At 36.6% G+C, this 11,288-nt stretch overlaps 1 non-coding gene and 2 pseudogenes across 1 annotated transcript; 2 read left to right on the top strand and 1 right to left on the bottom strand.

The window, feature by feature from the left end:
• The first annotated feature begins 158 nt into the window (after positions 1-158).
• On the top strand, positions 159-3,716 carry LOC130505569 (isoleucine--tRNA ligase, cytoplasmic-like; annotated as a pseudogene).
• A 667-nt stretch (positions 3,717-4,383) lies between these two features.
• Positions 4,384-6,562, bottom strand: LOC130505568 (uncharacterized; annotated as a pseudogene).
• TRNAY-GUA (transfer RNA tyrosine (anticodon GUA)) lies at positions 5,532-5,617 on the top strand. The gene is given in 2 exon segments: positions 5,532-5,568; positions 5,582-5,617. It is a non-coding gene; the product is annotated as a tRNA-Tyr (tRNA).
• Positions 6,563-11,288: the final 4,726 nt, after the last annotated feature.

Here is an 11,288-nt window from a genome sequence, read left to right on the forward strand (position 1 = left end):
CTCCTATCATATATAGGCCCTTCCCTCTGGTATTATGCTTCTTGCTTGTTTCGTAATGAAATTAAGCTAAGGTCTTGGTTGTTGCATATTGAGTTTGCATAAGAGATGATCTTAATTTTTGACCTGTCAGGTTTATGAGGGTGGATGAGCAGTTGAAGGAACAGATGTTTAGAGAATACAAAACAGACCCACTGGGTACCCAATTATGTAAAGGTCAGTGGAAGAAGGATCAATGCTCTTAATAAACATTACAAGTTTAGCAGTTTTTAGATTTTGATGGCATTAATAAAGTTATCTAATACCTTCTTCTTGATTGACCTGCCCAAACTCAGGATAAAACGCTTTCACAATTGGCTTGAAAACGCAAGGGATTGGTGCATTAGCCGAAGTAGATTTGGGGCACGCCTCTACCAATATGGATCAGTGATGATGGTGAGGAAGTTGTTGTCATGGATTCTGTCGACAAGCTTGAGAAGCTCTCCCGGTGTCAAGGTCTCTTGTCTTTTGTTTTGTTTTGTTTGTCATATCTTTCTCCTGCAACTACTTTTGTCAAAAAAAAAAAAAGCTCATTTTGTCTTTCTGGTGAAACAGGTCTTTGATCTACACCGGCACCATATTGATCAAATTACAATCCCATCTAGTCGTGGGCCTGAGTTTGGCGTGCTCCGTCGTGTAGAAGACGTAAAGATGGATCCTCTGCTCTCTTTTTCATTTTATCTATAAATACTTGGTTATCTCACACTTATTCTTATATATATTACCTTTTTTCAGGTTTTTTGATTGTTGGTTTGAGAGTGGGTCAATGCCTTATGCGTACATCCATTATCCTTTTGAAAAACAAGGAGCTCTTCGAGAAGAACTTCCCTGGTCATTTTGTGGCTGAAGGCTTGATCAGACTCGTGGATGGTATGTAAAACCTGCATATGTAAAAATCATAAGGCTAATGGAAGGTGTTATATTAGTATGAAGCAAATGTGGTTTTAGAAGTGTATGAAAAACAAACAATATTGTTTTTTCTGCTTTGTAGACAGTTAAATAACTGCTGGTTTGGCATATATAGGTCTATTCTCTTATGGTGCTGTCGACTGCACTGTTTGGAAAGCCAGCATTTCAAAATCTGATTTGCAATGGCATTGTGCTTGATAAGGATGGCAAAAAGATGAGTAAGAGTTTAAATAATTATCCGCCTACTTTGGAAAATCATAAAATGAGTATGGAGCTGTAAGTTTTTCCTGTAGTTTGCTTCTTTTTTAAAAAAAAAAAAAACTTAAAATCTTCTTATTAGTTATGGAAAATCTTGGCGTCATTAATTAGTAATTTTACGTTATGAACGCTGACAGGATGGCTGTGCGATTGTACCTCATCAACTCTCCGATTGTACGCGCTGAGCCACACGCTTCAAAAAAGGAAGGAGCACTTTGGTGTTGTGAGTAATCTTGGTTGTTAATTTTTAGTGTCTGCTTATTTGAGTAGAGATCCATTGTTTGTCTGAACTGTTTTGGTCTCTGTATGGGGGTGTCACAGGTCAAAGATGTATTTCTTCCATGGTACATGCATACAGATCCTTGTTCAGAATGCAAAGAGGCTGAGATTGAGGGTTTTGGACCGTTTGTTCCTACTGATCTAGCAACTTTACGGTCATCAAACGTTCTCGATCAGTGGATTCACTCAGCTACCCAGAAGTCTTGTCTGTTTTGTCCGCCAGAGATGATGGATGGTTCCGGCTTATACTGTAAGCTATTTAAAATGTCTATTCACAAGTTATCAATGTCTCAGTGGTATTTATCACATCTTTTTTTTCAGGTTGTTCCTATCTTTTGAAGTTCCTCGACAATCTCACTAACATATATGTTAGATTCAACCGCAAGAGGTTGAAAAGGCCCGTACAGGAGAAGATGATTGTCACATTGCTCTTTCAACTCTATACAATGTAATATATAATTGTAAAATAGTTGTGGGAATACTATGCTGACCATTATATTGAACTTATTTGGTGTAATTACTAATGTGTCTGGATTTTCAGGTGCTCCTCACTTCTTGCAAAGTGATGACCCCTTTACACCTTTCTTCACTGAGACGTTATACAGAATCTGCGGAAAGTACGTGAAGGTTCTGAGGAAAGCATCCATACTGCAGTTTTCCGGAAGCGGACAAAAACGGTAATACTGAAGTCCATAGCTCTGTATCCAAAAGGATAACATATGAATTGTCTGACTTTTTGAAACTAACCAGAGAGTGGAGAGGAGGATTGAGCAAAGTGTTGCCAAGGATGATGACAGCATTGATCTTGCTCGGAACATTCGTGAGCGTCATAAGCTACCCTTGAAAACTCCTCTAATGTGAGTGTTGAACTTTATCTTATACTGCTTTTGCAGCAACTGTTTGGTCAGGACCTATACTGAACAAAAAGTAAAAAAAGTAAACACATGCTTAACCTTGTTGTATCAGGGAAATCACTGTAGTTCATCCGGATGCAAATTCTGGATGACATAACTGGAAAAACTAAGAGAGGTATGTGGTGTATCTTCTTGAAGTTTATTTTGTTTATGTTTTTCTCTACTGTTATTTTTTTCAAAAAGAATTTTCTTTTTCCTTTTTTTGCAGTATGTCTTGGAAGAACTTAATGTAAGATCTCTTGTGATATGCAATGATACTCTGAAGTATGCGTCTCTAAAAGCAGAACCAGATTTCAGGTTTGGTCAAGTTTTTTTTTTTTTTGCTTTTTTTTTCACCTTTTGTGCTCAATGTAGAAAGCAAATTTGATTTATTCATATTGATTTATATATAGTGTATTGGGAAAACGGCTTGGGAAGTCAATGGGGCTTGTTGCAAAACAAGTGAAAGAAAATGTCTCAGCAAAGATATTCTTAAGATTCGAGGAGGCCGGAAAAGTTACTATTGATGGACACACGTTGGAGCTAACAGATATCAAGGTATCTGATCTCATCCTCTGTGTTTTTCTCTTTAATGAAGAATATGCTTGACACTTTCTTTTTCCATGTGTTGTTCAGATTTGTCAGGCCTTTTCAAACGTCCGGATGGTTTGAAAGATACGGAGATTGATGCAAATGGAGATGGTACGGGTTTACCTTGTCTATTTTGTTTAAATCTTTAAATCTGATTTCTCGTTAACATGTAACATTTGCTTTGGTTAATGATGCAGGTGATGTTTTGGTGCTTTTGGATCTACGACCAGATGATTCGTTGTATGAAGCAGGTGTTGCTCGTGAGGTAAAAATAGATAATAATCCCGTAATACGTCTAATAAGAAAAAAATACATTTTCTAATAAGAATGATGTTATATATAGATGTCAATAGGTCCAAAAACTGAGAAAGAAGTCAGGTCTGAACCAACAGACTTTGTGGAAGTGTACATTGAACCACTGGAAAAGGATGAATCTGCTTTGCAACAAGTTGTGAGCTCTCAGGAACAATACATTAAGGAAACAATTGGTTCATCTTTGCTTCCGTCTACGTTGATGCCATCTCATGCAGTAAGTCGTCATCATCATCGTCACACTCCTTGCACGCCTGCGCTAATAAGTCAGAAACGTAATGAATGATCTGTGTCTGTTATTTTGTGCCAGGTGTATTATCTGAAGAGAGTTTCCAAAACGTTTCGAAGCTGTCGTTTAAGATTAGCTTGGCTCGTCCGGCTTTGAAGTTGAACAAAAAGATGCCATTCTTGCATGTAGTCGGGACTACTTGTTGTTGAGCGCGAGCAACTGTTGAGGACCCAATCGCGCTATGTCACACCGTCTATTTGTTTTTGAGTCCTTTAGTACTTCTTGTTCTTTGCAAAACCTTATGACTTTTCAACGGATCTCATTTTACTACTTAGAGTAATGAATGTTTTTTCGACTCATAATTTTTACTTTTTGCAAAAAGAAAAAAAGATATTCTAGAAACTGTTGACATGATTTTCTTTGGAGTTGGATGCAAAGGAAGCAATACAAGTGACAATAAAAGGAACAATACAAGCACTTCTACGGTCAGAACGGTACAAACATGTCTGGAAGGAATCTTTTCATAAAATGTATCGACTCTTGGACTCAAAAACGAATCAGACAAAAAAAGATACAAATAGATAGATACTCATACCATAACGTACATGTTTTGTATCATTTTGAAATACTTTGTCATATCTCCTTACATGTAATCGAACAAACACAGGAGGAAGAGAGATTTATCACCATGCACCCCATAATAAATCTCTAACGTTCTCCGTCACATACATCATGCCAAAAAACATTCACTCATTATATTTATATTGTTACTCATGGTAGGTTCACTGTCAAGAACCAAGACAAGATAAAAAAAAAAGAGAGTTACAAATTGACAAGAGAAGATTCTGTTTTAAACATAAGAAATAGACCGGTTAATTAAGCCAATATACCGATTGTTTATTGAGCAACCATAGAAGAAGAGCAAGTTCAACGCCGAAAATCGTATGTAACCATGATCTATCCACAAGGAATCCATACACTGTGATCCCAGCTTTGTTGTTCTCTAGATATGTCACTATAAAAGATAACAACACAAGTATATATAAATTATCGTAATTTTTTACATGTTTATATCTGATTAATGCATAGAAATAATTTGTTTCTTACCTAGGCTTGGACGTTTTTGATAAGAAATGGTATTGGCGTAGCTGGGATGTATCTTGGTATAGCAAGATCATCGTCTCCTCTCCTTCTTCATCGTCAGATGTTGAATCAAGATGCAACGGTCTAATTTGGGACTCAACCATTGAACCTGTAGGAGTTTCGCAAATCAAGATGATCGAACGAGTCTACCGTGGCGCACACGTTCCATTTAGCTGCAAGGCTGGTTACAGATTGTGCTTTGTGTGTTATCTTCGTTGCACTTCTCAAACATATGAATACTCCTGTAACCAAACACAACGAACATAACTGTAAAAAAAAACAGACACAAACACACACATTGATTAGTATAGTAAGTAGTAACTAAAACAAATAAAAAACATCTTGTAATGTACTCAAAGAACTCTTACCGCAAGCTCGCCAACTTCGTAGATATTAACTGCAACACTAGCCCTCGTGGTGGTAAGCAACGCCATGAACTGAGTGCCGGTAAACAAGAACCAAAAAGAAGAGAAATGAATCTCTGAACCGATGACTAACGATCCTCAAGTTACGACGGATCTTTGATGCTCGGCGAGAGCTACGCCAACGTCAGCGATCTCAGAGGAGAAGCAGCGTGCGAAGTCGTTGAGACGAAGAGTCTGGAGATGACATGTGATCTGGTAGAGGATGCAGACGGTGATGAAGATGGCGTTACGGTAAAGCCCAAGAAAGAGAGCTGGAGAGTGCATGCGAGGAACGTTGCTTAGAACAGGGTTGATGAAGTAAGGGATCTGGTTATAGCCAGAGATGTACCACCAGATTCTGTAGATAGCTTCGAGTGTTAGTGATGGGAGGACGAAGATCATTAGGCGTCTCGTTGATCTCTGTATCATGAAGAAACAGAGTAAAAATTATTAATGTAAATCGACACTAAACAACATCCGACCTTAGCTCAGTTGGTAGAGCGGAAGACTGTAGTCTGTGATAGCAAATCTTTAGGTCGCTGGTTCGATTCCGGCAGGTCGGATTTGTTTTTTATTTTTGCCAAAATTAACTTTTTATTAATTAATGTACAAAAAACGGAAAATCAGAAAATTTGACGCTTCAGCTAAAGGCTAACAACAGAAAACTGTCGGCAGAAATAAAGAAAGTAAAAATTTGTTTCCTCTTCAGTTGTTTTTTCTTTTAAAAACTAAAGTTGTAATTGATCCAAAAAAAAACTAAAGTTGTAATTATTAACAAGATTTCATTGTACCTAGCAAAATATTTTATGGAGTTCTATCGAATCTTCTAAAATAGAATGCTATTTGCACAGTATAATATATGTATGTTTACTATTACGGCGTTTACTATAATTTGGAATTTAAAAATGAGAGTGGAAACTAAAAATTAATAATATACATCATTTGGTAAAGCTTCCGGTCTCTTGCTATATATCAATTACGAACGACTTTGATCGATTAAAAAACAATAAAATAAACAAATAATGCATTAGAGAAGATTCGAACCTGAAAATTTCAGCTTCGTATTCGATCCTAACCTTGTCGCTAACATCCCAAGCTTATCAAGAAACAGAAACTTTCGCATACCGAACTTCCTCGACCAATAGGAGAGGACTAGCGAACGAGATGCCCGCGAAAAGCGAAGCGACAGCTGTACCACGGCGTCGTACGGTCGTCGGTGGTGGAAATCGCCAGTCGGAGCAGACGAGGACGAAGTGGGAGATCACGGAGCGCCGATGACAAGAAGGAAGAAAACGGACCACGAGATCAGAGCTGTGCCCGCGGTTGGACTGGTCGAACCAGAGCACGAGCTCATGAAGGTGAACCGGGACGCTTGAAACTCTGGCGGTTGTTGTTGATCGCGCTTGGTCGCGACTCCACATGGAGTAGATGTTCCCGAGATCCTTGAACCGATGATCCGTTCTCCATGGAAGGGTACTTCCAGAGATGATTTTTTAGGGTCAAATCAAAGTAAGAGGGGAAAAGGCAGAACATAAAAGTCGCGTTTTCTGGTTTTGTAAGGCATCTGTAATATGTTTAAATACTACAAGTGTATACACTATACATATATTTAAATTTTAAACACATGTATTAACACATAGGGATTGTACTTTTATTTTTATTATTTTTCAGATATATGTGGTTTTCATTATTTATGGCTGGTTGTTGTTGTTCTTTTTAACTTCGGTTTAATATCTAAAATAATGATTAAAAAGGGATTAGTGGAGTGGAGTAGTGTATAATGGTCATTAAGGTGACAATAATAAATGAGTAAACATTTATTTATTAGGTTTAGGTGTTTACTGTCTGGATTTGACTCTGTATGACTTTTCAGTTAGCTACTAGTTTCCATGAATTGGTAAAAAAGGAAATCAAATTGGCTGACAACAAAAAGAAATTGTCAAAATATTAAGTTAACAGAAAGAGAGAGAGAGAGAGACGAGAGATATTATTAACTTTAAATTTAGACTTGAATATTTCTCAATTGTCTGGCTAAAAACAGTAATGGATGAAGTGTTTTTGACTTATTGTTGTCTTTGAAAAGGTTCAGGGACATTTCTCGAGTTCAAGCAACGATTTGAGGAGCCAAATATGAAGTGAAAGTTGTGGTGGACCAATACTTTTAACGCCGAACATTTTCCTGGTAAGGATAGAACTAATTGAAGAGCCAAATATGAGTTATTTAATTAGCTCTGGAGTCAAGGGTCATCAAGCTTAAGATACTAGACACATTAATGTACCGTGACTGAACCTATGCAAGGTTCTTTCGTCTTGAAACAATTCCTAAGTGTCTAACTTTGCTAAAGTGCCGCCATTTGTGATTTCAGCTCCTCAATACTCTTGTAAACGACGTACAGCGTAATATTATGGAGTGGTGGATGGTGGATTGGTCACTACTCCTTTAGGCTTGTTTTTTCCAGAGATATAAATATTGTGAGAGTTGATATGTGTTAAGAATAACAGCGACATAATACTGTTTGGTGCATAATTCAAATCCAACCTCAATATAAATAAATAAAATAAATAAAAGCAAGTTTGTAATAATAAAAAAATCAAGCTGAACTAGCCTAAATAATCGTCCAGCTTAAAATAAATCATCCATGATATGTTCGTTGACCCAAACGTGTGCATATCTGTGTTTATAGATAATATACACAAATTTATGTTACAATTCATACGAATATAAATAGTATGTTAGTGGTTTTATGAAACTTATTATTATTATTAAAAATAAAATAGAAACGCAAAATAGGCTACTGGTTTACTTAAATCCGTCTGCTGCGGATTTTAAAATTTGTATAAAAATATGTTCTTAAAACTATTCTATTTAAATATAAATATCATCTGTGACTGATTATATTTTTAGGAAAATAAAATTATATTAAAAACCAAAATAATTATTTATCATCAAACTAAATTTATTAAATATTATGTATTTTATGCTAGTTCTCTAGATAATATTAATTTCAGAAATAACTCTAATATTAAATTTGTGGTATTCGTTATGATGATCCGCACTCATTCTTCATATATACAGTAGTATGAAAATCTCAAATCTGCATTCCTACTTCAAATATTAAAATAGATCCGTTGGGTGAATGGTGGTGGCGGGTACTTGGGAACGCTATAGTTACTTCGTAGAAATACCTTTGGGCAGCCCTCGGCTATTATATGCCCAGAACAAAAACATGGGTCAGATCATTTGACAGTAGTCGCATCTTAGTTGGTCGGAGAATTGTCCGGTCGATGATGATGAGAAAGCATGAGAAGTAGTGGATAACTCAATATCCAACATTTACTTTTTCTCTCATGAATTCTCCCGCTCGCTAATACGTTCTTCAAATAGTGAGTTCCTTGACGGAGACGGCAGCTACGGTGGCGACTGCAGGCGTCTCCTCGCGTCCAGAGCCTGTGATTCATTGCTGTCTTTGGAACGTTCAGGAACGTTCATCGAGTTCAAGCAACGATTTCGCAAGACGATGGAGAGAAAGTTGTGGTGGAGGAATTGTTTTAAAGCCGTGGGAGGTTTCCTGGTAAAGTACCATTTGAGGAGCCAAATGTGAGTTCTTCAACAAGTGCTCTAGAGTCTTGATCATCAAGCTTTGAGCAAGGAGTTAATGTCTTCCTTACTGTAGGGCTTTATGACCCTTTTTGTGTGTGTGTGTGTGTTCAAATCACTGGAAGTTATCTTGTGCGTCAAGTTAATCGCTGTCTCTTTTTTGTTCTCCAACCAGGACTCGGTGATTAAGATACTCGACACATTGTACCGTGATCGAATCTATGCAAGGTTCTTTGTTCTTGAAACCAGTGCCTTATTTTGGTAAATCCATCCGTTTCTTGTTTCAGTTCCCTCCTTATTCTTGCAAGAGTATAATGTTAGTTTATGTATTGCTTTACGTCAGTGCTACCACACGTACGAGACCTTTTGTTGGTGGAGAGAGCAGATTATTTGAAAGTCCATTTTGGCTGAGAGCGGGAATGAGATGCACCACTTGCTCATCATGGAAGTAAGAACTCACAATTTTTTTATTTTTTTTCTGAACTTAGGAGTTGAAAAATTCTCCTGCACCTGATATGCAGTAAAAACTACACTGGAAGTGACTTGTACTTATTTGGTAAGTTCTTTCATCCTTGTTTGGTTTTATCAAATGTTCCTTTGAGTTCCCAAAGTCATTATTCCCTCGCAAAGTGGCTCTCTTATGTCTGCAGATGAATTTCCAAACATCCAGAGCTCCCAATACTCGAAGACCAGTATAGGTAACTTTTTAAACTCTTCAGATCTTTCAGTCAATGCATCCACTAGTCTGCATTTCTATAATGGACTGTCTTCTATATGTGTAAAGATTAGTCTGGCTTTAACTTTGGTGTTGCTTTTTTAAGATTCTCTAACATTGTGTTGTGATTATGTTTGGGGCACAGAGAACTTAATTATACGATGTGTTTGTGAACATAAGATACGATGAAGCGGAGCATTGCAAGACAATGAGAGCTAGTCAGACTCTAGGAAGTCCTCTCCACACTCCATTTTAGACGACGAAGAATGTAGTGAAAATCAGGATGTGTTGTTCCTGAGGAGGCTCGTTGTGAAGGTATTGTAGACTGCATCAAGAAAAACATTACAACTAAATCAAGTAGCAAAACATAAAAAGATTAATTGTTGTAACAGCTGTCGTTTAGGTTGGAAGAAGAATAGAGAAGAAAAACGTATTGAGGCAAATACCCGTTTAGGGTTTCTTATTAATGATGTGATTATAATTTACAAAACCCTTAGACCATATTTATACAGCCTCAAAAATCCGATTTCCTTTTTCCAATAAAAAAGTAACTTTCCTAAACCGAAAAGGCATACCGTACCGCGGAGACCTACGGCCCCCGCACCCCCCAGATGTCAACCTTGATAACGAGTATCGCCCGCACTCGGTCGGACTACGTCCGATCCACGAGTGCTGGGCATTTTACTGCTACAACAGAGATTTAAAACACACAGATGCAACATTAATTGAATCCAAAATATACAAAATCATTGAATGTATCATTCCCGCAAAAAGCTCTTGGTATTAGCGTTGCCATTCTCTCTCTTCACTTTCTTGGTTTTTGATGGGGGAAAGTGTAACGAGAATACGACGTCGTATACGGGACATTTCACGTGGGAAAAGCTTTGAATCACGCGCCCTCTATAATTTACTTCTCTTTTCCTTTTCTTTTTCTGTTTTCAAAATATTTTTTCCGCCATCGGTTCATATTGAGATTTCATTGGGTCCGGTATATGAAACGGTATTGAGATTTCATCGGTCCGGTTGTTATTAATTTGAAATCATCCGCCTTCATTTCAGATTTTAGCGTTTGTTTAGTTTTTGGTCTTTGTCCGATTAATGATCTCTTTTAATTGCGTTTGAAACTTTGAAATCTGATTGAGGATATCTTTTAATAAATAATCAATTGTAATTATCTTGGATTTTGTTTTTATTCGAGACTCTTCAAAGTTTTTTTTGTTTAAAAAAAAAAAAAACAAGACGTACAGTTACAGAAACAGCAAATAACTTTTCGTAAACAATATTCCTTTCACCTCCAGTAGGATTTTTTGTTTGTTTGTTTCTACCCGAAATTCAGAAGAACTAAACATTATATTCTTTTTTGTCAATACGTTATATTTATTTATTTAAAAAAAAAACCGAAATAATACCATTATAGTTGCACCATAGCGTACGGCTTTGTCTGGTGATCAATTCGCTAATTAATCTTTTTTGACAAAAGAAATCTTAGTAATAAAATACTATAGAAAATATTTTTAAAATTGATAATCACATAGAATTTGTTTCTGTAAACAAAAGCTCAACTTTATGCAAGTTTAAATTCTATATATAATTGACTCCTCTATTGAGATTTTTATTTTATTTGAGTGTGAATTCTCTAATTATTAAATATGTAAATACTAATTAATGTGGGAAGTAATATATTCGGAAGCAACTTTGACCCCAAAAAGATATATAATTCATTTTAAAGAAAAAATGAAAAGCAAAAAGAAGCTAAGAAAAAGCCTTTATAATCCCCCGCGAGACCCAAAGATCTCAACAATCTCTCTCCCCTCATCCACACAGTGTATGATTCCGTTTCACTATCAGAGAGAGCTTCTTTAGAGTTTGTTTACAACTGAGTCGAGATAAATGAGCGAACTCGAACCGGAAACGAGTCCAG

The sequence above is a fragment of the Raphanus sativus genome, unplaced genomic scaffold (genome assembly GCF_000801105.2).
Source record: "Raphanus sativus cultivar WK10039 unplaced genomic scaffold, ASM80110v3 Scaffold2385, whole genome shotgun sequence".
Classification (NCBI taxonomy): domain Eukaryota; kingdom Viridiplantae; phylum Streptophyta; class Magnoliopsida; order Brassicales; family Brassicaceae; genus Raphanus; species Raphanus sativus.